At 42.1% G+C, this 26,831-nt stretch overlaps 1 protein-coding gene and 1 non-coding gene across 6 annotated transcripts in view; one reads left to right on the plus strand and one right to left on the minus strand.

Annotated features, from left to right (window-relative positions):
• Positions 1-11,172, minus strand: part of PPM1B (protein phosphatase, Mg2+/Mn2+ dependent 1B) — a 79,791-nt gene extending 68,619 nt beyond the window's left edge. The window contains exon 1 of one of the 5 annotated variants that reach the window (XM_055377809.2): positions 10,602-11,033. The gene's annotated coding sequence lies outside the window, so the exon portion shown is untranslated. Of the gene's footprint in view, positions 1-10,601 lie in introns of all 5 variants that reach the window. The other 4 variants (XM_055377810.2, XM_004029156.4, XM_004029158.4 and 1 more) reach the window with 4 other exon arrangements.
• Positions 11,173-25,012: 13,840 nt separating this feature from the next.
• On the plus strand, positions 25,013-25,119 carry LOC115933604 (U6 spliceosomal RNA). The gene has a single exon (XR_004069474.1). It is a non-coding gene; the product is annotated as a U6 spliceosomal RNA (small nuclear RNA).
• Positions 25,120-26,831: the final 1,712 nt, after the last annotated feature.

A 26,831-nucleotide genomic window follows, 5' to 3' on the forward strand; every position in this document is an offset into this window, starting at 1 on the left:
AAGGGCACAATAAATGTAACGTGCTTGAATCATCCTGAAACCCCCACACCATCCATGGAAAAAACTGTCTTCCATGAAACCGGTCCCCGGTGCCAAAAAGGTTGGAGACCTCTGCACCACTCCTTTCCTCTCCTTAGAAGATGCTATTTAGCTCATTTACTCATTTATTCAGCTAATATTTGTAGAACACAATACAGATACGTGGATAAATCAGCATACAAAACTAACAGTTACTGCCCTTATGTGGCTCATGCTCTGGTAGAAAATGAGAATCTTAGAACAGGACTCCTGATTTTAGAGTCAAAAGAACCTCAAGATATTACACAGTCCAGGCCTCTCCCTTAACTCTGATAAAAATGTTAAGATTGAAGGTTAAGGCTACTAAATCCTAGAAAGAGTAAGTACACATGCCACAGAACCATTAAAAGGTTGAGTGGGAACCACAAACAGGGTCTTCTGTTCCCAAGTTTCAGTACTCTTTCAACTTACCATATATCATTTAGTAGTATAATAGTAGCAGTATTAATACTAGTAACAGCAATAGAAAGCACTGAATAAAGGTTACCCATTACAATGTGCCAATCTCTATGCTAAAAGCTTTACATAGATTATCCCAACCCAACAATCTTATGAACTCTCTCACTTTACAAATGAGAAAACTGAAGTTTAGAAACATTAAGTAACCTACCCTAGGGTAGGTAAACTGTCTATGTGGTGAAGCAGGGATTCAAATCCAAGACTATGACTTTGGAGTCAATGTTCCCAATCACTGTCGTCCTTTTTCCAGAAATATAACCCACTCTAAGTATAAAGGCTTCTTACACTTTATACACTTATAAACAGTGATAAGCATCCTACAACAGCATTACCTGCAAGCACAGAGTAGCAACAATTCAGAAATATTTATCTAAATCTGTTGAGAAGATACCTCATCCACATTTGAGAAACAATAATACCAATATCATTACCATATGGACAACCTTTCTAACCATCTTTCAAATACACCACTGAAACAACTGCTGTCTAGCATCTCCCGAACTTTTTTTAGCCAAAGTATCTGACAACCAACTGAATATCAAACTCATTTTTACCTTGAGATTGCTTTCAGTCCTCCTAAAAACATAGGTTCAATGTGATTCCAGACGGTTCTCTATAATTATCACTACTCCTTTATATTCAAATATGCCTTATACTTTACTCCATAATTTGGCAATATAAACCTGAACAAAAAGACTCAGCTACATGAACTGCCCTCTGTAGGGTGGTCATAAGGTCTGAAAACACAGATTTTTTTTTTTTTTTTTTTTTTTTTGAGATGGAGTCTCGCTCTGTTGCCAGGCTGGAGTGCAGTGGTGCAATCTTGGCTCACTGCAACCTCCGCCTCCTGGGTTCAAGCAATTCTGCCTCAGCCTCCCGAGTAGCTGGGATTACAGGTGCAAACCACCATGCCCAGCTAATTTTTGTATTTTTAGTAGAAACGGGGTTTCACCATGCTGGCCAGGATGGTCTCGAACTCCTGACTCCGTGATCTGCCCACCTCAGCCTCTCAAAGTGCTGGGATTACAGGGGTGAGCCACTGCCCCTGGCCAACATAGATATTATTTTCATGTTCTGTAATACAACACCAATATACAATTACTGCATATCCACCTGTGTATACAAACTTGGTGGCCACCCTGTACTTAAAAATCAATTAAGCAAAGACATAGGCAGAAAAAGCAACTCAAAGCAAAAGCACACTGAAGTGTAACCTAAACTTAAATATAAACCTATGTCACTGGGAAGAAGATCCAAGATGTAGAGTAAGAACAATAATGCAAGTCAATATCATCACTAATCTTTCCAAACCTGCCCTTACAAACTACAGTTAGAGTTTATAAAAAAGGAGGGTGGGAGGGGCATAACTGAAAACGACTACATATATTTTACATATTAAGCTAAAAGTTATTTCATGGCCAGGCACGGAGGCTCACTCCTGTAATTCCAGCACTTTGGGAGGCTGAGGAGGGCGGATCACCTAAGGTCGGGAGTTAGAGACCAGCCTGATCAACATGGAGAAACCCTGCCTCTACTAAAAATACAAAAAATTAGCCGGGCATGGTGGCACATGCCTATGATCCCAGCTACTCAGGAGGCTGAGGTAAGAGAATTGCTTGAACCTGGGAGGTGGAGGTTGTGGTGCGCCAAGATTGCGCCATTGCACTCCAGCCTGGGCAACAAGAGCAAAACTCCGTCTCAAAAAAAAAAAAAAAAGTTATTTCACTTTCACATTGCAATTCCAAACACTCCAGAACAGCTGAATAGAAACAAACTCAATTTCCTTAAGTTTAGGACTAGCAACCACCAAAGATTTAATAAAATGTTAGATTATATAAACAAAACCAGTTACAAGAGATAATTTTTTTAAATTCAAGTAAGGTTGTTTTTGGTTATTTTTAAATCTAAGATAGATGGCCAAATGTTGAACAACTTAATGAATCTGGTCTGAATTACAGTACTAAATTTAATATATTCCAAAAATTCAAGTTCTCTTGCATATCAGCATTTTGATAAAGTAACAGAATTACAAAAATACATTAAAAATGAAACTAGGCCGGGCACGGTGGCTCATGCCTGTAATCCCAGCACTTTGGAAGGCTGAGGCGGGCAGATCACCTGAGGTCAGGAGTTTGAGACCAGCTTGGCCAACATGGTGAAACCCCGTCTCTACGAAAAATACAAAATTAGCTGGGCGTGGTGCCGCAGGCCTGTAATCCCAGCTACTTGGGAGGCTGAGGCAGGAGAATCGCTTGAACTGGGAGGTGGAGGCTGCAATGAGCCGAGATTGCACCACTGCATCACAGCCTGGGTGACAGAACAAGACTTCGTCTCAAAAAATAAATAAATACATAATAAAAATACACATACACCCCCACACACAAATATACTAGTAATCTGAAGGCATATTTGGGCATAATAAATGAGGAATCTTAAGTCATAAATAGAACATTCATTTTTATATTGAGGCACTGAAATAAATGCAAGTTGGTTGATTTGCTTTAAAATTTAAAAAATCAATCTTGATTCACTTTAGCAATGAAGATCAAATGAAACTGACTCATAAATGAAAGCACAAGACCACCAAGCATTAAAATAAGAACAAAAAGATGAAAGATCTTTTATGCTTAAGTTTGCAATGTTTGTATAAACTGAAGAAGAGGCCTCTTTACCAAACTGGTTCAATAGGAAAGCAACAGAAAGAACAGAAAGCAAAAATTAAGCACCTGCTTCACACATCTAACTGCAATATGCCAATCTCATATGCAGAAAAAACAAAGGCACGACGTTAAGTAATACAGCAAAGCTATGGAAGGAGAAGCAGTGATAAATATATAGACCCAGTTGTGCACAATAAACCAAGAGACAAATTGGCTCCATTAGCCATCTTTGCTAAGAGCACAAAAGTAGCCATTACAAATCAGTACCAGGCACTACTGGTCAACCACTAATCCTTCAGCTATACTCACGTAAGAACAGAAAACTTTTTAAACATAAATAACAACACATATTTTATAGGTATATCCCAACTATTTAAATCCCAGACTTAAAAAATCCTCTTCACCCTTCTCCTATTGTTCCACCTTTACTCCCATCCTCCTTTCCAGGAACTCATCTATCCAAGGTTGTACAGTAAATGGAAACACCTGAAGGCCCCAAATTTCCCTCATGTCCGTCTAATGCAGGGATCTCTTTTTCTCTCTTTGGGTCATCTTTTAATCTTAAACCAGGCAGGGCATGGTGACTCACGCCTGTAATCCCAGCACTTGGGGAGGCCGAGGCAGGTGGATCACGAGGTCAGGAGTTCGAGACCAGCATGACCAACATAGTGAAACCCCATCTCTACTAAAAGTACAAAAATTAGCCAGGTATGGTGGTGCATGCCTGTGATCCCAGCTACTCGGGAGGCTGAGGCAGGAGAATTGCCTGAACCTGGGAGGCGGAGGTTGCAGTGAGCCGAGATCATGCCACTGCACTCCAGCCTGGGTGACAGAGTGAGACTCCGTCTCAAAAAAAAAAAAAAAAAAAAAAATCTTAAACCAATGTCTTTCTCTAAGGCACAACAATATTTCCTCTTTCCTCTTTTCAGTCTAGTTTTTATCCAATTACAGAAAACCTCTTCCTTTCCTTTTGTTAAAAATAGTAAAGCTCTAATCACAGCTTTTAAGTTTAGTGTACAAAACACACACACCACAAATTTTCCACTCAAGTTTTTAAGCCAGCCACATAAGGAGTTCAGCTGTAATGTAAACTGGGAGTTGCTGGTTAACAGAAAGCAAGATCGTCAACGACAAGGATTTGGGATTTTGTCTGTTTTGTTCAGATACTGGCATGAAATGGGGGCCTTTGCACACAGAAGGCACTCAGTGAACATAAGAATTGGCTGGAGGGTTACAGACTAAATACTATTAGACTGTTCTGAATTCTTTACTTCTCAGTGGGTTGGTAGCTCAGAGTAAATAAAAGCAGAAAGCCTCCCAAAGCTCAACGAAATCTCCTATATAATCTTAACATTTGGAGTGCTTTGAATTAATTATGTTCCCCCACCCCCACTTTTTTTTTTTGAGATGGAGTCTCACTTTTGCCCAGGCTGGAATGCAGTGGCGCAATTTCAGCTAGGTTGAACCTCCACCTCCTGGGTTCAAGCGATTCTCCTGTCTCAGCCTCCTGAGTAGCTAGGATTACAGGCACATGCCGCCACACCCAGCTAATTTTCTGTATTTTAGTAGAGATGGGGTTTCACCGTGTTGCCAGGCTGGTCTCGAACTCCTGAGCTCAGACAATCCGCCCACCTTGGCCTCCCAAAGTGCTAGGATTATAGGCGTGAGCCACCAGGCCCAGTCATGTCCTCTTTTTAAGGGACTAAGAAGGGCCACCTGTGTTCAACAGATAATGCCATTTCCCCACCTCAGAGATAAATGCTTTAGTCAGAACAAGGAAAAAGAAAAACACTGCCCAAATAGGTTAAACACCCATACTGACACTTCTAGATTCTCCTACTCATAAGAACATCTAGTAACCAGCCCTTTTCAATGAGGGGAGTGCTCTTGATACCTACAATCAAGAAAATAAAATGCGATTAGATTTAAAAATGAGTTGACATTACTCTCAAGCTTAAAAGCGCTTCGCAAGCCTTCAAACTCTTACAAATACAAATTACTCTACATATTGTTTATCAAAACTGCTTCTTCTCAGGCAAACAACACTTATTCATTTGTTTTATTTTCTTGTATATTATACGTTTGAATCTACCTGATAACATAACTGCATTTTAAAAGTTTTCTATAAAAGACAAGGTTTTTTCCTATTTCTAGCACACAAATGTACTTTTCATTCACAACTGATTCTGAAGTGAAGGCCATTCTACGTAGACAATAATCACAGCAATCCTAGAGACAGGTCTTATCCTCCCTATATCACTACCAGTAATTGGCACCATCTCTAAGAGAAAGACAAGTTCCTTAATAGTCAATACATGGCTTCCAAAGTTTGTCTGTCTCCTCTAAGTAGGAGATCGGATTTAACTGGATCTTCTTTTGTTCAAGAGGATGCAAAACAATTTTCCAAGAAGTGTTACGTTTCTAAACTTTAAGATTTTTAATTTTCAAGAAATGAATCAATTTAAAGCTAAAAAATAGAATACTGATGATACTTAAACATTCTCCAAGAGAAAACTTTGAATCCATTTTATATTTAGCAAGTTAATATTAAACTGTGTGATAAATCAAAAGTTTTAAATTAGTAAAGCGTGTTTTAAATGTTATAAACCATGTCAAACGTATAATATATGAACTAACAAAGTAAAATACTACAATTGATTAAGCTACAAGGTTCTTGAGGTTAAACAAGTTATTACAAAGAGTATTATATTATTTTTGTTTCAAGACAGGGTCTCACTCTGTCGCCCAGGCTGGAGTGCAGTGGCGTGATCTTGGCTTACTACAACCTTCACCTCTCGGGTACAAGCAATTCTCCACCACAGCCTCCGGGGTAGCTGGGACTACAGGCATGTGCCACCACACCCAGCTAATTTTTGTATTTTTTGGTAAAGACAGGGTTTCATCATGTTGGCCAGGCTAGTCTCGAACTCCTGACCTCAAGTGATTCACCAACCTCGGGCTCCCAAAGTACTGGGATTACAGGCATGAGCCACTGTGCCCGGCCATGAAGAGTATTATTATAAAAGGTATATGCTATGCCAAGCAATGACAAGATATTGTAGATGTGATTAGTTATAGTAAAACAAAAAGAAAAAAATGTATTTAAGCACTCTTCTGTGTCATGGTTTTACCATTAACTCAGAAGTAAAGTGTTTATGGTTGTTATTAAAGTTAAACCAAAGGGGAGAAATAAAGCACCCTGTAATTTGAAGGAAAACTACGAAGTATGAGATCTCGAGGGGCAAAAAAGAAATGAAAAAAGAAAACTAAAAAGAAAAAAAGTATATAAGTTATAGTACAGTATTTATGTTTCCTAGGATGTTATATGTTACTAAAAACTAAATCTCAAAATCTTTAAATACTCTGAGAAATAAATACACTATATAGATTACACTTTTGGAAAATTTTGTAACATCATCAAGAATTTAGTAAAGGGTTCTTTTCACCATAACGCTGATTCAAGTATCTGGTCTGTTAGTCTTTTTTGGCCGGCCAGTACACCTGGCTAATTTCTGTATTTTTAGTAGGGACTGGGTTTTACCACGTTGGCCAGGCCAGGCCAGGCTGTTCTCAAGTGATCTGCCTGCCTTGGCTTCCCAAAGTGCTGGGATTATGGGTGTGAGCCACCGCGCCTGGCCACACTTGTTAGTCTTCTAGGTAGTCTTTAAGAAAAGGAATATGGATGGAAATGTTCAAAAGTGTCAATCATCTTAAATCAAACGGACACAAAGAGATTAAGTCACATCAGAATTTTTTAAAAAATAGAGGCGTGGTTTCACTCTGTCATCCAGGCTGGAGCAAACTGGTGCAATCACAGCTCGCTGCAGCTTTGACCTCCCTGGCTCAAGCGATCCTCCCACCTCAGCCTCCCAAGCAGCTAACTACAGGTGCACACACCACCACGCCCAGCTAACTTTATTTTTTGTAGAGACAGGGTCTTGCTATGTTGCCCAGGCTGGTCTCAAACAATCCATCTGCCTCAGCCTCCCAAAATGTTGGGACAGGAGTGAGCCACTGTGCCCGGTCTAGAAACATTTTACTTGTAAAGATTCTAAAATGGCTTTAGCATACTTAAATTAGTCCAAAAGATGAAAACCCATTTTTCAACTCAATGTATTGATGTAAGTAAACACCAACAAAAACAAAGAAAAAATACACATTATGAAGCTCATGTACCTTTTTCTTCACCTGTTCTTGTTAGATCAGCCACTGGAAGCTGATGATAAGTTCTGTCATTCTGCAAATTTTATGACAGCCAACTACAAACTACAAAAATTAAATAGTTCCCAAAACTCTATTTTACCATCAATGTTTGAGTATAGGATAGTGAAATGTCAGTACACTTAACCATCAATTCTGCTAATATAAGATACATTTTACAATAAAACTTTAAAGCTGCTAATATAATAGCAGTATTCCATTTCATTCCAATTCTGAAATTAATTCAGCAAGGGAAAAACAAAAAGAAATCAGGTACAATGTGAAGAATAACTGAAAATCCAGGAATATCATACTCCCAAAAATTATCTTACCATAATCATGATTTCACATTTTATGCTATTACTTGAATAAATTTTGCTATTATAATTTTGGATTAAACAAACTTTTATTATTCTGATGCCACCAGTTATTTGTTTGCTAATTTTTACTAAAATCAGTGAATTGTGAAAGGCATATTTCACAGAAAATATAAAATACTGTATGTTGCATTTTTAAAAGCGAGAGTTAGAATTATACTACTTAACTACTTTCTATGCTAGGTAATGTCACAAAATACTTTAAAATAGTTACATATAAAAATATTCATGAAATACAGCTTTTTTTTTTTTTTTTTTTTTTTTTTTGCGACAGAGTCTTACTCTGGCACCCAAGCTAGAGTGCAGTGGCACAATCTCGGCTCACTGCAACCTCCACCTCCTGGATTCAAGTGATTCTCCTGCCTCAGCCTCCTGAGTAGCTGGGATTACAAGCACGCGCCACCACACCTGGCTAATTTTTGTATTTTCAGTAGAGATGGTGTTTCACCATGTTGGCCAGGCTGGTCATGAACTCCTAACTTCAAGCGATCCACACGCCTCAGCCTCCCAAAGTGCTGGGATTACAGGCATGAGCCACCGCACCTGGCCTATATAGCCTCTTTTTAATGAATCACCACAATCACTAAGTGATACCATGGCCAATTCTACGCTTCCAAGACTGCCAAGACATAATCAGCATCATATTTTAATTCAAAAGATTCCATAAAAAATGTTTGTTATAGAAAAGATAACTTTCAACAAGAGCCACTTTTTCTGACCCTGTCAACCTGTCAATCAGCTGTTCTTAGAAGCACAGTTACTTGGACACTACACTATTCCTTCAGATGATGTAATCTTAAGGAATTTAGTAATTAGGTGAATTACTAACATAAAACAGTATTTACTGACATGACTAAATTGAAAGGCCTTTCACCTATTCCTAGAGTCTTCACAGAAATCAGACACCCAGGGTAAGAAAACGGTGTTGAAAGCTCTGCTGGTCACTTCAAAGAGAACAATCACTTCGACAAATCCAGAGGATAATGTACTAGAAACTGGGGAAATCTTAGAGTATGAAAGCTCAAATAAAAATACTACTGCGTGCTAATATACAGCAACAAAAAGAACCACTGCAGAAACTGTTATAAGACTTCATGAGAGCAAAAACAAATGAAGAGACGAAAACACAACAACCATTAAGACAAAAAAAAGACAAAGAAGGCATTGAGAGAAGAAGCACAAAATAAAGATTATCCCTGAAAATGTGTGGACTAAAATATTCTGTTCTAAATACTTAATTTTAAAATTTCGATTAGAACAACACACTGTCCATTTGGCAGACCTACAAAAACATTTCCTTAAAAAATTACCATTACTTCAACTATATTTTTAAAAGGCCTGTACACTTGGAAAAGACTATCATAATAATTAGAATAACTTGTCTCACTATTTACTTAGAAATGCTCCATTTAAAAGTAGGCCAACAATAGGAACTTTGCTATTGCACAACAGAGAAAGTAAATGAAATAACATCTATTAACATTCAGTGTCCATGGCATGTTTCTCCATCTCCTAGAACATACTGTGACTTAACACTGTCTACTCTGAACAATTTACCACTTCTTCATCCATGCAGTAGCTCAAATAAAGACAGTTCCTGTGTTAATCCCACAATAAGCCTCAGTAATTCTCACATCACCGTAGTTGTAAACGTTTGTTAACAGAAAAAGAATGTTTTTCCTAAAATAGCTACATAACACTAAGACTACTCAAATTCCTAAATAATCCTTTTACAACATGCCTGCCAACTTTATTTTGATACATTAAACATGTGGAGCCTATTTTAAAAGCTCTTTAACTGTGACTATCAAAACAACTTCCCAGTTATTAATGTCTCTTTTTAAAAAAGTTTTCAAGTTGTTCTTAGAAGAAACTGAATATTGATGAATTTGGGCTGCTATCAAACGCCTAAGAAGCACTTTTTTTTGCCGAATAAGATGGGCAAACGTCCCAGATCTGCTAAATCTAACATGAGAGGTCATGCAATTCTAAAAAATTAAGAAATAACTATTTCCAACACTCACTGAGTCCTTCATTTAAAAAATTATTTTCGGTGTTATTTTCACACTTTACGTTTAATAATACAATTTTTCTAAGGTTGTTAGGCTTAAACTATAAAAAACTGATTTACCACATATGGCTAGTCAGTCTATACTCTTAATGGGGCTCCGGTAGATTTGGGGTACTGACAATAAGTGGCAGTTTCAATTAAGAACTTCACTGTTAGGAATGACATCCGAAAAGGATGGTGCTAGGGAAGACAGGCAAGAGATGCCGGGGTACGAAAAAAAGAGAAACACACAATTTAAAGCCACTAAGGAGGGAAGGCGAGGGTAGAACGCACAGACAGCAGAGAAAGACGATTTAACAAGGAAGTGAAGTGGAGCGCAGAGTAGGGCAGAAGCTGATGAGGAAACGAATGGGAAAAGATAGTGTTTTCAAACAGGGCATGCACCAGGAAGAGAAGCGCCCAAGGCTTGGGGTAGCCCCAGTGCTTTCGTGTGAAAGAGATGCTTGCAGACTGAAGCGGAGGGAAAAGAGAATCAGTCGGCTTCCAGGCGTTCCAGCAAACTCCCATTCTCTCCCTGCGCCTCCCCAGACCTCAGCCCAGCGGAGGCGGCGGCCGGGGAAGGGGCCTATACCCGAGAGCCAGGCCCGGCGTTCCCCTGCCTAGGCTCCGCAGCAGCAGGGAAAGCAGCGAGGATTCGGAAGGACAGAGGCCCCGGCCGCGGCTCGGCAGCACCGCGAAAACCGGCCCAGGGCCCGGGGCCTCGGCGGCGCGGCCGGTCAGCCGCCTCCCCTCCGGCGGGGCGCCGGGCGGCCTTACCTGAGGCAAGGGAGGGAGAAGATGTCTAGGGCGCCTCGCTCGCGCCCGCCGCGGTACTCAGCTCAAGTTTCCAACGGAGGCGCGACCCTGACTCAGCCGCCGCTTCCCGCTCGGGGTCTCGACCGCCGCCTCCGCCGCCTCCGGGGCTGTTTACACCGCCCGGCCCCTCACGCCGCCGCCGCCGCCGCTGCCGCCTTCTCTCCACCCTAGCGCCGTTGCCGATTCGGCCGCCGCCACCTCCTCCGCCGCAGCCTGGTCTCTCTGGAGCATCTTCCAACCACCGAACCCTGAGAACCAGAGACTCCAGCCGCGCGGGCAGGAAACTCCCCCGCAACTGCTAGGGGAACGAGGCCGTCAGAGCACCGGCGGCTTTTCCGCCATTGAGCAGAAGCCGCTCGGCTCCTTCTGCAACCCCCTCCCCGCACCCTAGTCCTTCCCCGCCCCTCAGGGAGCCCCGCCTCCAGCTGCCACCCACTGGGATGCCGCGCGCCCTCTCACGGCCCCCGGTTTGCTGGGAGTCTTGTCAATCACCGCTCCCCCTCCCCGTGCTGCTCCCTCGGCACCTCCGTACTAAGTTTACCCCGCCCACCCGGCCCCGCCTCTGGGTTTCTAATTTCCCATTGGGCATCAGTGGCTACTTTCAATTGGCAAGGTCAGCTGTCCATCAAACACCGCCCACTAAGTGAGACCCAACCCTTTATTACCATTTACTTTATTCGGCCCCGCCTCCGCTAGGTCCTACCTCCCGAACGCCAGGGACCAGCCCCCGCTACCAACCATAAGTAGAGCCCTCCGTCAATCAAATAACGCCCACCTGCGCTCCTCCTAGCAAAGCCCCGGCCCCAGCGATTGTCTTTTCTTATTGGTCCAAATCGTGGTCCGAACCCCCAGTCACTGGCTTTCTTGCGGGTCAGTCACTGAGCCAATTTCCAAGTCCGTCACACCGGCTTTTTTCAAATGAACGCGCAAAAGGCGGGGAAGTATCTGGAAAGCGATTGGTTCGTCCTACAAAACGGTCAAACCCGGAGAGTCTGTACGGATCCTTTCCGTTCTGTGAGGACCGTGCCCCCTTGTATTTGACCTCTAAGCCTTGCGTAAAAGAAGCGCCATAAGGGACCAACGAGCAGTCCAGCTATAGGTGTGGACGCCTGGTCCCACCCGGAATTGCAGGGGCTTGGCTACTGATTGGCTAAGAAAGTCCTCCTAGGCCCTCATTGGAGGATCTAAACGCCTCTCTTCGGCGTGGAGACGGGAAGGGATGGCTCAGACGAGGACAAGAAGTGGGCAGGGGAGAGGCGGTTGTTTTGCTTCAGTCGCGGGTGGGGCGCACGCGAGAGTGGGAAACTGGGAAGGCCGGGCTCTGGGGAGGTGTTGCGGGGAGGGGAAAGGCCCGGATGTTCCCTAACAATGAAATCATCGCCGACCTATCAGAGCCGCCGAGCTGGGATACCTGCCTGACCTGTACCCCGGAGGGAGAAGAGTGGGCGGGAAATTGGGGTGTCGGAAGAACCTGGAAAGCAACGTGAGAAAGTGGGACAGGTCTTCCCTTCAGGAGGATTTTGTGCTATTAGAGATTATTTTTATACCAGCCCTTGACATTTCCGTATTTTGTTTCTCAGTCGGCATTGATATTAAAACTCCCAGCCTAGTCTCTTGACATGGACTTGTTCATTTCGCAGTTATTGAGCGCCTGCTGTTTGCCAGGTACTGTATGTAGAACTGGAGATACAAAAATAAGTTAGGCAATCGCAGTACAAGATGATAGGTACTACAAGTGAAACATGCACAAGGGCTGGTGACGACATAAAGGTTCTTCCTTGTGGATAGGTTTACCAAGAAAGGCTTCACAAAGACACAGGATGAGTCAAGAATGAATGATAGGGGTTTAACAGGCCGATGGGGAAAGTGGACACGACTCCTCCAGCTATCAAATTAGACGATGCTGCCATGTTAATTCTCCAAACGAGAAACAAAAGTGTAATAGAGGTATTCTAATACTTACCTTAGGATATATATATATATATATTTTTTTAATCCGAATGTCCTAAAAGAACTTAAACCTATTTCCTTCTTTGGTGTAAATTGGTTTGGGCAGACAATTTAAGCTTAGACCCAACAGAGTGCTATTCAGGTTAGGGGCTGTCAATGTTTTATTGAAAAGGGCAAATTTAGTAACAGGACAATTGTCCAGGCCATCATAAGGACGGCAGAAACAAAGACTTAATTGCAATTCGGGTTTTTTTGTTTTTTGAGCGAGCATATTTCACTTTTTAATAAGACAAATCTGAAAAGCAAACGCGGTCCAAAAAGCATGTGATTCGGTAAGAGAGATTTCAAAAAACCAAAAAACCGTATCTTCTTTTCACCCCAGATCTTATTAACTGTGTGTTTTCCTCTTCGAGAACTTGTATCGTCAATAACGTCATCGTGAACCAGACTAGCAATGTGGATCATTCTGCAATTAAGGCTATGGCGCGCTAGCTGGCTTGCACATGTCAAATTAACAGATAGCAATGCTTTTTAACAGACGCCGCCTAGAACCTTCTCAGCAATCAGCTTGTGAAAATTGGACATCGGATCGGGAGTTGTTATGATGGATATTACATGCTCGGGCCATTAGCACCCCAATAATTGGTCGAAAGGCTTTTCCTTTTCCATCAAAGCAGTACTCAGACATTTCCTGAAGTTCTGTTGTTGATATGAGCAGTTCCTTTCTAATGTCCTCATACAGACCTTTCAAGTCTCTGCAACCGAATTTGAAAGGATCGGTGATCTGTATATTTCTCACCACTGTGTGTTTTACTGTCCGGGGTTGTGTGATAAAACCGTGATATACTGTATACATTTGGACAGGCAGATGTTAAGCGCTTCACAAGACTAAAATAGGGTATCTGAGACAAGCCAAATCCCTTCCGCCTATGAGCCTGAGCGCGGGCGCCGGCAGCGGCGCGCGGCCCTGGAGGCCCTGCAAGGCCGGGGGAGCCGAGCCCACCGCCACCAGCGTGAGGCCATGGTCGGAGTCTGAAAGTCGCGGCAGGGTGGCGGCTCCGCCTCTGCAATTCAGATTTTTAAAACCTACTCATCAAGTTTGTGTGAGAATGGTGTTTCTTACAGCATGGTGAATAGACCACCAGCATCTGAATCATCTGGGATTCTGGGATAGAGATTCCCAGGTCCACTCATGCCTACAAATCAGGGACTCTGGGGACAAGGCTCAGAAAAGTGAATTTTAAAATAGCTCCCCAGATGATTTTTTTTTTTTTTTTTTTGAGACGGAGTCTCACTCTGACGCCCAGGCTGGAGTGCAGTGGTGCAATCTCGGTTCACTGCAACCTCCGCCTCCCAGGTTCAAGTGATTGTCCTGCCTCAGCCTCCCGAGTAGCTGGGATTGCAGGCACCCACCACCACGCCTGGCTAATTTTTGTATTTTTAGTAGAGACGGGGTTTCACCATGTTGGTCAGGCTGGTCACAAACTCCTGACCTCAAGTGATCCTCCCGCCTCAGCCTCCCAAAGTGCTGGGATTACAGGCGTGAGCCACCCGGCCTGCAGATGATTTTTATGCGCATCAATGTTTGAGACCCTCTGGCACAGGATAATGGAGGCAGATGTAAAGTAAATTAATTTCCTCACTTTTGCATGTTGGGAGAACATATGTATATCTCACATTTCCACTGTCCCCTTTATTATCAGCGTGAGATCATACAGTCTGCAGGAAGTATTATTGAAGTGACTTATAAAAAAATTAAATTTTCTTTAATCACACTCCATTGCCTGACACCCCTTATGTAAGCAGAAGGGAGTCTGAGACCTCAGCTTCTAAAATGGGAACCATGCTAAGGATAAAAAACTGAAGACACTTAACGGACCCTTGTCCTGTGAATACAAGCAACCACAGAAAGGCATGAGAACAGTTTCTTGGCTTGCTTGACTTCCTTCTCACCTTCCCTTGGTTGACCCAAAAACAAATACAAAGCTCAGTCATTTAGGTGGGCTGATAATTCCATATCATTCATACTTTCAATCACCAAGAGCAAAAAAAAAAAAAAAGTATGGAGACACCCCAGAACAGATTTGAAGGTTAACTTTGTTGTATGCTTTATTTGCTTAAAATACTAAACCATTAAAGAAAGCCCAACAAGATTCACAACTTTGAAAACTGGTGTTTACCATCATAAACATAATGTGTTATAAACCCTGAGTACCATCATAACATGCTCTGCTACAAACTAGCTGTGTGACTTGAGCTAGTAACTAAGCTATCTGAGCCTTGGTTTGTTCCGCAAAATAGGAATTGTAACATCTTTCTCCAGAGCCACATGAAGAGCTTTAGAGTCTCTTAGTAATGCAAATCATTCCCCAATATATAGTTTTAAATAAAACCAATATTAAATGTAATGTACAAAAAGTTGGGTGAGGAAATCACATGATCACCCTAGCTGCAAGGGAGGCCAAACAATTAGGGAACTGCGAGGTCACAAGTTGCTTAGAGCAGAGATTCCCAGTCTTTACCAAGCATCACAATCTCCTTAGATGTCATTTATACTCACCACTCTTTTGAAATTATTATAATTATTATACTCATCACTAGATCTTGTTATTTCATGCATTAATAAAGAAGCATAGGCTGGGCGTGGTGGCTCATGCCTGTAATCCCAGCACTTTGGGAGGCTGAGGCGGGTGGATCACGAGGTCAGGAGTTTGAGACCAGCCTGGCCAACCTAGTGAAACCCTGTCTCTACTAAATACAAAAATTAGCCAGGTGTGGAGGCATGTGCCTGTAGTCCCAGCTACTCGGGAGGCTGAGGCAGGAGAATCACCTGAACCTGGGAGTCGGAGGTTGCAGTGAGCCGAGACCATGCCATTGCACTCCGGCCTGGGTGACAGAGTGAGACTCTGTCTCAAAAAAAAAAAAGAAGCATATCACAAATGTACTTCTTTGATAACTGTCTTTAATTATAATTGGTTTTCCTTTATAATCTTAATGAGCTTTATGTATTTTTAAATGTTATTCTGAGAAGAAATCCACAGGATTCACCAAAGGGACCCTTTGCCCAAAAAAAGGCATGGAGGAGGTCGTACCCCTGCTGTGGACTGTAACCTCCAATTCAGCAAGGACATCGTTTCTTTTGTTGTAAATCATACACAATAGATGCTTAATAAGTATTTCTTGAATTGCATTTGGAGGATCTCAAGTAGTTTGCTGGACATTTTTCCTTTTCTCAGTGCTACGACCTAAAGCCTGGGCCTGTCCCCCAACCCTGCTTCCTCCTTAGAGAGGAAGTTGATCAAGCTATCACCATCTTACATGCAATCCCCACAGCCTAGGAGGCCAAAACTGGCTTCCTCAGAACCAGATCCTCCTTTGTGTTTTAAAGTGAGTGTCATACACATAAGATGATTGAGATCATGATTATAACACAGTGGGTGGTATCAGGAAAACTATTCACATGGAGCCCAACTATAAATGGTGCAGCATTACTAAATGTTTAAATATGCTTGGCTGTGGAAAACTCTAATAACAGCCATTTGTGTAAGCAGTTTAGCATTTATGCCCAAATTCATTTATATTATTCATTCATTTGGTTATTTTTTTCTTTTTACAATAAAGTATACATTTCTGCCAACTCTTCATCTTTTGCCTTATCATAGCATTGCCATTTGCTCATGCAATATGGTGGTTTGCTCATGCTTCAAAAACCTAAAGGCAACATTGTGCTACTTTTCCCTTATGTTCGTTCCACATCTGCAGCAACTCTTCCTGTTTACTTGTCTGAAAGCTCTTTTTCTCCTGCTAGTGAAACTGTGCACGGCCGGGCGCGGTGGCTCACGCCTATAATCCCAGCCCTTTGGTAGGCCGAGGCTGGCGGATCACAAGGTCAGGAGATCAAGACCATCCTGGCTAACATGGTGAAACCCCGTCTCTACTAAAAACACAAAAAATTACCCGGGTGTGGTGGTGGGCGCCTGTAGTTCCAGCTACTCAGGAGGCTGAGGCAGGAGAATGGCGTGAACCCAGGAGGAGCTTGCAGTGAGCCGAGATTGCGCCGCTGCATTCCAGCCTGGACGACAGAGCGAGACTCCATCTCAAAAAAACAAAAAAGGAATCTCAGCGGACTCACACTGGAGCAGACGTCAAGGAGATGAACATAGGAGTAAAATCACAAGTCTATTATTCGACAAGTATGCAGGGATATAGTTGTAGGAAACCTGCAAATCGAAAATTCTTGGTGAAAGAGTCATGCAGGACTTCAGTGCAATTAGTTTAAAAGGTTTCATATTGGGCCGGGTGGCTCACGCCTGTAATCCCAGCACTTTGGGAGGCTGAGGCGGGTGGATCACCTGAGGCCAGGAGTTTGAGACCAGCCTGGCCAACATAGTGAAACCCCATCTCTACTAAAAATACAAAAAATTAGCTGGGCGTGGTGGCAGGTGCCTATAACCCCAGCTACTCAGGAGGCTGAGGTAGGAGAATCGCTTGAACCTGGGAGGCAGAGGATGCAGTGAGCCGAGACTGCGCCATTGCACTCCAGCCTGGGCAACAAGAGCGAAACTCCGCCTCAAAAAAAAAAAGAAAAGAAAAGAAAAAGGTTTTGTATTAAGGCCCATATTTAATGTCCTTTACATAGAAGCCTAATTCTGGCAAGTAAGCAGAGATCCTCGCAATTAGGTAACTGGTCTGGAGGCAGGTAACTTATCAGGACCTGGGCATAGGAAGATTGGAGATCAGGGTTGAAAAGTTCAGGCTCTGAGGCCAGATAGAAATGGTTACAGGAGAGGATGCAAGAGACTCCCAGCTGAGTTACCAGAACCAACCAGCAGCAAAAACGGCTGGAAAATAAGCCAGTAAGAGGGCACACTAGGGCTTCTTATTGTCTTCCCGCCTGGGACCAGAACTTGTCCCAAAATATGGGGGTAGATATAAACCTTCTACAAGGGTTGAATTACAAGTCTACCGAGAGGTTGGGGACCAAGGACGGGGGCTCCTTCATATTGAGAGAGAGTTTGCAAAGGCTCTGGGATTGAATTTGTTTTTTTCAAACCATTTTATTCCAAATTTCAGACACACACAAAACTAGAGAGAGTAGTATTATATAATATACCCTGTGTACCTATCACATAGCTTAAACAATTCTGAACATTTTGTTTTATTGCTTCAAACATCCCTCCCACCAATTTTTTTAAGGTTCAGTTTTTAGTCTGCTGATTTTGATATCTTCCTTGGAAATGTGTCCCATTCTCATGACTTCAACTACTGCCTCAATGCATCTGAGCTCCAAGTGTGGAGCACCAGCTCCATCCTCTTGATGTGTCCTCAGCTACCTACTGGATTTATCCATTTCAACATCCCTTGGCACTTCTCTCCTATTGGTTGCCTTCTTGGCAGCCCCCCTAAATCGATCTTGTATCCTGCTATAGAGCCTCACTTAATTGAGGTATGCTCTGGGGGAGACTGAGCTGCTCCCCAGCCCCAGAGATTAATCTTAATCAGTCTAAGCTATCTATGATAATATCATTCCCCCTTTCGGGTAATTGGTTTAGGAATGTGCATGTGAGGCAAGTCAGGCTAATGACACTTGATAGGAAATATGCTGGAGGTGGAGGATCCTGAATAGTTCCTCATAATCCTCGTAAGAATAGTTCCTCATAGTCCTCATAAGAATGAGGACTATGAGAAAAGATACCTACTCTTCCTTTCTTGGACCCAGATTCCTGCAGTGTATCTCAGTTATGCCAATCACTACCTAGTGACTCTGGGCAAATTATTTAATATCCCTGTACCTCGGTTTCCTCATCTGTAAAATAGGATAATAGAACCAACTCATAGGGTTGCTGTGAGGACCAAAAGAATTAATATATGTAAAGTACTTAGAGCAGTCTTTTGCTTATCAAAAGTACTGTGCAAATTTTAGCTATATTATTATTATTATTTTGTAAGGATGTGATGCTTGGAGCTATGACAGCCATTTGTGACCATGAAGGGACCAAACTAGAGGACAAAGAGCAAGTCACTATGCATGAAAGAGTGAAAATGTGGAAAGGACCTTAACCATTGATGACATTGTGAAGCTATTGAATTAAACAACCTTGGAACCACTCTACTCTTGAATTTCTCATTAAGTGTGATAGTAATTTTCCTTATTTTATGTGCCTCTTTTGGTTGAACTTTCTTTTCTTTTTGTTTTTTAAACAGGGTCTCCCTCTGTCGCCCAGGCTGGAATGCAGTGGTGCAATCTCCACTCACTGCAACCTCTGTCTCCCGGGTTCAAGCAATTCTTCTATCTCAGCCTCCTGAGTAGCTGGGACCATGCCTAGCTAATTTTTGTATTTTCAGTAGAGATGGGTTTCACCATGTTGGCCAGGCTGGTCTTGAACTCTTGACCTCAAGTGATCAGCCTACCTCAGCCTCCCAAAGTGCTGGGATTACAGGTGTGAGCCACTGTGCCCAGCATTTTTGGTTGAATTTTCTGTTACTTGCAACCAAAAGCATCCTGACTGATACATACACCCTAAACCAAAATTTCTCTTCCCAAAGCTCACTCTAGTTTATTACCTCTGTCAAGACATAACAGTTTCCCCATTCAGCCTCCTATATAATTCCCCATATCTAGCCAGTTTTATCAATGTTTCCTTCCAACTTTTTCATTCTCTCCACTAACAGAATTACTGTTAGTGGCAAAACCAAAATAAAGTCGTCCAGCTAGGGTGGGCACAGTGGCTCACACTTATAATCCCAGCACTTTGGGAGGCCAAGGTGGGCAGATCACAAGGTCAACAGATCAAGACCATCCTGGCCAACATGGTGAAACCCCATCCCTACTAAAAATACAAAAATTAGCTGGGCATGGTGACACACTGCTATAGTCCCAGCTACTCAGGAGGCTGAGGCAGGAGAATTGCTTGAACCTGGGAGGCGGAGGTTGCAGTGAGCCGAGATCATGCCACTGCACTCCAGCCTGGCGACAGAGTGAGACTCCGTCTCAAAAAAAAAAAAAAAATTGTCCGGCTAATGCCTTGAAATTGCCCTCATTATCTTTGAAGTGGAAAGATAAAATAAGACATTAAAGATTAAAAGAATAATTCTTGGCCAGGTGCAGTGGCTCATGCCTATAATCCCAGCACTTTGGGAAGCCAAGGTGGGTGGATCACCTGAAGTCAGGAGTTCAAGACTAGCCTGGCCAACATGGTGAAACCTCATCTTTACTAAAAAATACAAAAATTAGCCAGGCATGGTAGCGGGTGCCTGTAATCCCCGCTACTGGGGAGGCAGAGGCAGGAGAATCGCTTGAATCTGGAAGGCTGAGGTTGCAGTGAGCTGAGATCGTGCCATTGCACCCCAGCCTGGGCGACAAGAGTGAAACTCCATCTCAAAAAAAGAAAAAAAGAATAATTCTTTTCAGGCTGGGCATAGTGGCTCATGCCTGTAATCCTAGTCCTTTGGGAGGCCAAGGATGGGGGATCACTTGAGCCCAGGAGTTTGAGACCAGCCTGGGCCACACAACGAGACCCAGTCTCTACAAAAAACTTAAAAATTAGCCAAGTATGATGATGCGCACCTGTAGTCACAGCCACTCTGGGGGCTGAGGCAGGAGGATTGCTTGAGTCTGGGAGTTTGAGGTTACAGTGAGCTATGCTTGCACCACTGCACTCTAGTCTAAATCTCAAAGCGTAATCCTGACTCAAAAAAAAAGAAAAATTCTGGCTGGGCATGGTGGCCATGTCTATAATCCCAGCACTTTGGAAGGCCAAGGCAGGCGGATTACCTGAGGTCAGGGGTTTGAAACCAGCCTGGCCAACGTGGCGAAACCCCGTCTCTACTAAAAATACAAAATTAGCCAGGCATGGTGGCGCACACCTGTAATCCCAGCTACTTGGGAGGCTGAGGCAGGAGAATCACTTGAACGTGGGAGGCAGAGGTTGCGGTGAGCCGAGATCATGGCATTGCACTCCAGCCTGGGCAACAAGAGCGAGACTCTGCCTAAAAACAGACAAAAAAAAAAAAAAATTCTTCAGAAAAGATAACTATTGAGTACTGGGCTTCATACTTGGGTGATGTAATAATATGTACAACAAACCCCCTTGACATGTTTAGCTATGTAACAAACCTTCACATGTATCCCAAACTTAAAATCAAAATTAAAAAATGATTATTTTCAGAGTACTATTTAGAAAAGGATGCAAAATGGATACACTAGGTGAGAAAATTCTCTACGTAGATTTATATTTATCACTATATCTTAAGGTTAAATTTGACCCAGTAAATAGCTAGAGGGAGAAAGCCATATGCCAAAGCTTGTTTTTCATTGTATTATTTTGGAACTCAATTGTCTATCAATAAACTGGGATGGGCGCAGTGGCTCATGCATGTAATCCCAGTACTTTGGGAGGGAGGCTGAGGCGGGCAGATTGCCTGAGGTCAGGAGGCCGAGACCGGCCTAGCCAACATGGTGAAACCCTGTTTCCACTAAAACTACAAAAAATTAGCTGGGCATGGTGGTGCACACCTGTAATCCCAGCTACTTGTGAGGCTGAGGCATGAGAATCGCTTGAACCTGGGAGGCGGAGGTTGCAGTGAGCCAATATCGTGCCACTGCACTCCAGCCTGGGTGACAGAGCAAGAGTCTGTCTCGAAAAAAAAAAAAAAACAATAAATTTAGTATAATTTTCAAACTCTATCATAGTTATGTCTATCCACGAAGGACAACTATTTTGGTGATTTTGTAATACCAAATTCATACAATTTATAGCAAGGATATACACCAAAAAAGGTCATTGTTCATAATTTTATAGGTCAATTTTATAAGTATAATAATTTCATAAGTCATAAAAGCATGTATTTATATTTTTGTTACTTTCTCCTGGACATGTTTCTTTGTGTGCTTTAGAAGATTACATACAACCACTGAAACAATTTTCTTTTACAATAACTTTGCAGTGTTACTTTTATTTACTTACTGTGGGGTGATTATATTATAAAGTTAAGCACTTTTGTGAATTTCAGTTGCTACATGAATATGCACATTTGTTCATATTTGGGCAACTGTATTATGGTTTGTTTGCTATTAATCACCATCATTCAGGACAATATAGAATAACCAACATAAAGTATTAGACATGATTGCTAGATTTTTTGCAAAATACTTTCTCAATAGGGACAAACAGCTGAATGGCCCCGGGAAACCTAATCTCTGTATCTCAAGCTGAAGTGAGTGAAAGTATATTGGATAGAAAATGCTATAAGATTATAGAAAAGAACAACTTAAATTAAAGCAATGTGTCCTATAATTTCCCAACACTTCAACAGAACTCAACACCAACTAGAAGCTAGTAATCAGACATAAGAGAAATATTTTTAAGCAAATTTCCTACCAATTAACAACCTGAACCACCTTCTGCAATCCTGCTAGTTTGCTCACTATAGCCCCCCTCTCCCTCCTCTATCATCTCTGCTGATCACAACAGATTACAGGATCTCCTCTCTCTTTCCTGAGCTAAAGTAGTAATGTTTTTGTGCTGTGCAATTTTATACTTAAGTATATACTGTTTTGTGCTAGTCTCTAATTGTATTAGGTATGTTATGTAGTCTATTCTCAACTAGACTGTAGTCCCAGAGGCTAGGACCATGTATCATATTTCTGTTATGGCTTTTTATGCTAAACATGGTAGGCACCCATTCATATCTTGTTGATTATTTATGGGAAAATCCAGAAAGTGCAATTGCTTTTGTACAACTATGGCTAGAGCTCAAAGCAAATGACTTCATTTCTGTGTGGGGTAGAAAGGACTCTCACTAGTCCAGACACGGTGGCTCATGCCTGTAATCCCAGCACTTTGGGAGGCTAAGGCGGGCGGGCGGATTGCCTGAGGTCAGGAGTTCGAGACCAGTCTGGCCAACATGGTGAAACCCCGTCTCTGCTAAAAATACAAAAAAATTAGCCAGGCATGGTGACGTGCACCTGTAATCCCAGCTACTCGGGAGGCTGAGGCAGGGGAATTGCTTGAACCAGGGAGGTGGAGGTTGCAGTGAGCTGAGATTGCACCACTGTACACCAGCCTGGGCGACAGAGCAAGGCTCCATCTAAAAAAAAAAAAAGAAAGGACTCTTACTAGGCATTAATGTTTTCAAATTCATTCAGATCCTCTGGTTACAGTGAGCATAAATCTAATTAAGTTGGTTTAGCTACATAGGCATCTATAATAAACAGACAGGAGGATTTCATAGAACCCAACTACAGGTTGGTGATTAAGACTGCATGTCTCTGCAACTGGGAATTGGGAGGTCAGAAACCAGTCTCTTTTTCTAAAAGCTGACATAGTCTCTCTTCTCTCCATTTCTCTGTCCAGCTGCTTCTGCCTCACGCATAGATGGAGGCTGGTTTCTCTCCTCTGTATGTGTATCAGCATGGCTACTCCAGCATCCACTTTCTACCTTACCCAAGACCCATGGGTAACTGACCCAGCCTTCACATCCCATTTCCAAATTTCTGGCAGAAAAAATATAATTGGCCTATAATGGGTTACATATTAATCCCTGGCCCAATCAGCTATCACCTGGATAGCAAGGCCTTTGCCATCTGATAGGCTTTAAGGGTTGTGGAAACAACCCTCAAAGTACAGAAAAGACACAGAATGCAGGCAACTTGATCGATGCAACTACTACAGTTAAAGTCTAGAGAAAAAACTTTTGTGGGTGTATTCCCAGATCATAACCCCCTTCCTCTGAGAATTTTACCCACTGACCAGTGGGATAGGTCTCCAACAGACACATTGGTACTAAATGACACTGGAGGTCTGGTCATTTGACCAGACCACAGTGGTCACTCTTCGTAAGTCAGGCCAAACTGTTTTTTTTTTTTCCTGGGAAACTTGATTTGAGACCAAGAAAATGTCCATCAGGCTAAGCTTGTCTTTTGAGAGGAAATGCTGTCAACTCAGAGAGCTTTCAGGCCACCTTTCCCCATTCTGTGCCCAGGGAAGGAGAGAGAGCCAGTTAGTTGTGAGAGAAGAATGAAGCAGAGAGACTTAAAGGGGTAGGGCTGAGAAAAAGGAGCCAGCTCTGCCTGGATTCTTCAAGGCTGAGAGTTTCTGATTCCAGAAGCCCTTGAGTTTTGTGAGATATCTCCACATTCTTTTTTTGCTTAAATTAGCTCGAGTTGATTTCCGTTATTTGCAACCAAAATAGTTGTAACTGAGACATCCAGATTAAAAGTAAGAAAAAGGCTTCCTACACTTGTCCACTGAGACAAGTCAGTTGTATCAAGATGCCACTATTTCATGGCCATGAAAAGCTTCTAAATTTATCTGTAGACGCACATATCTGCATGGCTATACAGTACATCTGTTGGTGACTCATGAGGATTAAATAGTATGGGAGGCCTTTGTTACCTGATTCTTAATTGGATGTTAGATTATTTCTTTTCTTTTTAAAAATGCAGGTGTGAGGGCTGAGTGTGGTGGCTCATGCCTGTAATCCCGGCCCTTTGGAAAGCCAATGCGAGAGGATAGCTTGAGCCCAGAAGTTCGAGACCAGCCTAGGCAAGATTGGGAGATCCTACCTCTAAAAAAATAAAAAATTAGCCAGATGTGGTGGTGCACACTTACAGTCCCAGCTACTCAGAAGGCTGAGGTGGGAGGATCACTTGAGCTCGGGAGGTGGAAGTTGCAGTAAGCTGTGATAGTGCCACCACACTCCAGCCTAGGTGACACAGAGAGATCCTGTCTCAAAACAAAAAAAAAAGCAAAAAAAAAAAAAAAAAGCAGCTGTGCTTGGGATAGATGATTTCTTGAGAGAACAAATTGTGAAGGAAAAATGGCCTTGAATTTTTTGTCATTTAATATATGTATTATTATATGTGATGTTTGTTTTAGATTTTTTTGTCATGACTACTCATAAACAAATATTTTAGTTTTCAAAGCGCATTTGTACACATTCTCTCATTTGACCTTCACAATAGTCCTCTAAGAAAGTATTGTGATATCATTCCTATTTCATAAATGAAGAAACTGAGGCTCAGCGACATCAAGTATGATCAAGTGATCAGTGACACTGATCAAGTTTAATGTCATTAATCTAGCAAGGATACAACACTGACTCAAAACCAGTGTTGTTTCTGTACTCATATTTCATCTTTGTCTTCTTATAGCAGGGGTTTTAAGATGGTTCTGGTTTTTGTTTTCCCTTTAGAAACTATTTTTTTCTATTGAAGTATAAAATGGATACCAAAAAGTGCACAAATCATAAGTGTATAAAGCTCAATGAATTATCACAAAGTGTACACACCATGTAACCACCAACGAGGCATGAAATTGGTCATGACTGGCACCCCAGAACTCCCCTTCTGCCCCCTCCCAATAGCTATTCTCTCCTTCTTCCCCAAAGGAAATCACCTTCTTGATTTTTAATATCATAGATTTGCCTGTTTACAAACTTTATATAAATGGAATCATGTATACAGAGAAGAGTAGCATGGCCCCTGTGCAAGAATGACATGCAAATTTATGAAGCATTCATTAAAAAATAAATAAATATATATATAAATAAATAAATGGAATCATGCATTATGGATACTTTTGTGTTCAACTTCTTTTATTCATGTGAGATTTGCTTGCATTTAAGTGGGTAACAGTACATTAATTTCTATTCCTACATTGTATTCCATTTTATGAATACAGTATGATATATGCATCCATTCTATTATCTATAAATACTTGGACTGTTTCCAGTTTGGGGCTATAATGAATGATACTGCTATGGTCATTCATGAATATATCTTTTAGTACACCATATATATGCCCTATTAAGTAAATACCTAGGAATGAAATTGCTAAGTCAAAAGTTCAGACTTAATAGCTACTCATGGCAGTTTTCCAATGTGGTTACATCAATTTATGCTTCCACTCCTCTGATATAGAAAAATTTCAGCTGCTCCATATTCTCATCAACACTTGGTGTTTTCTGCTTTTAACTTTAGCCATCCTAGTGAGTGTATAATGGTATATCTCAGTATAATTTAAACTTGCTTTTCCTTGATTTCTCTTTTTTTTTTTTTTTTTTTTGAGATGGAGTCTTGCTCTGTCACCTAGGCTGGAGTGCAATGGCTCAAACTAGGCTCACTGCAAGCTCCACCTCCCAGGTTCACGCCATTCTCCTGTCTCAGACTCCCGAGTAGCCGGGACTACAGGCGCCCACCGCCACACCCAGCTAATTTTTGTATTTTTAGTAGAGACGGGGTTTCAGCATGTTAGCCAGGATGGTCTCGATCTGCTAACCTCATGATGTGCCCACCTCAGCCTCCCAAAGTGCTGGGATTACAGGCGTGAGCCACCGCGCCCGGCGGCTTCAGTGTTTATTTTATTTTATTTTATTTTATTTTATTTTATTTTATTTTTATTTATTTATTTTTTTGAGATGGAGTCTTGCTCTGTCACCCAGGCTGGAGTGCAGTGGCGCAATCTCGGCTCACTGCCAGCTCCGCCTCCCAGGTTCATGCCATTCTCCTGCCTCAGCCTCCTGAGTAACTGGGATTACAGGCGCCCACCACCACGCCTGGCTAATTTTTTGTATTTTTAGTAGAGATGGGGTTTCACTGTGTTAGCCAGGATAGTCTCGATCTCCTGACCTCGTGATCCACCCGCCTGGGCCTCCCAAAGTGTTAGGATTACAGGCATGAGCCACCGCGCCCGGCTTTTCCCTGATTTCTAATGAGTTTGAGTACATTTTTATGTTCATTGGTCATTTGACTACCCTCTTTTGTGAAGAGCCTATTCAAGATTTTGCCCATTTTTCTACTGGTTTATAGGAATTCTTTATGTATTCTGAACATAAGCTCTTTGTAATATGCATTGTAAATATCTTCTCTTCCTCTGTGGTTTGCATTTTTAGCTTTGAATTTTTGACTTCAAAGAAATGGAGACATCTTATTTGCATTTTTCTACTTCTTTTAAAAACATAATGATTTTGATTATTTGGGATAAAATCCAATGGAACCATATGCTCAAATGGCATTTCTCTCTCTCTCTGTTTTAGTCAGGCCCCAAAAGCTGAGACCAATCCATTGGGGACTAGTACTCCCACAGTCACTCTGGACCTGTTAAGATCATAAACACACTTCTGGCTTTCATGAACCCATCATTGACCTTCAAAGTATGAGAAGGTTGAGGTAGAAAGAGCGAGAGTGAGGATTTCTTTAGAAAGTGCTTTCTCCTCCCCTGACTTTCACATGCGGGCAGG

The sequence above is a fragment of the Gorilla gorilla genome, chromosome 12 (assembly GCF_029281585.2).
Source record: "Gorilla gorilla gorilla isolate KB3781 chromosome 12, NHGRI_mGorGor1-v2.1_pri, whole genome shotgun sequence".
Taxonomy (NCBI): Eukaryota; Metazoa; Chordata; class Mammalia; order Primates; family Hominidae; genus Gorilla; species Gorilla gorilla.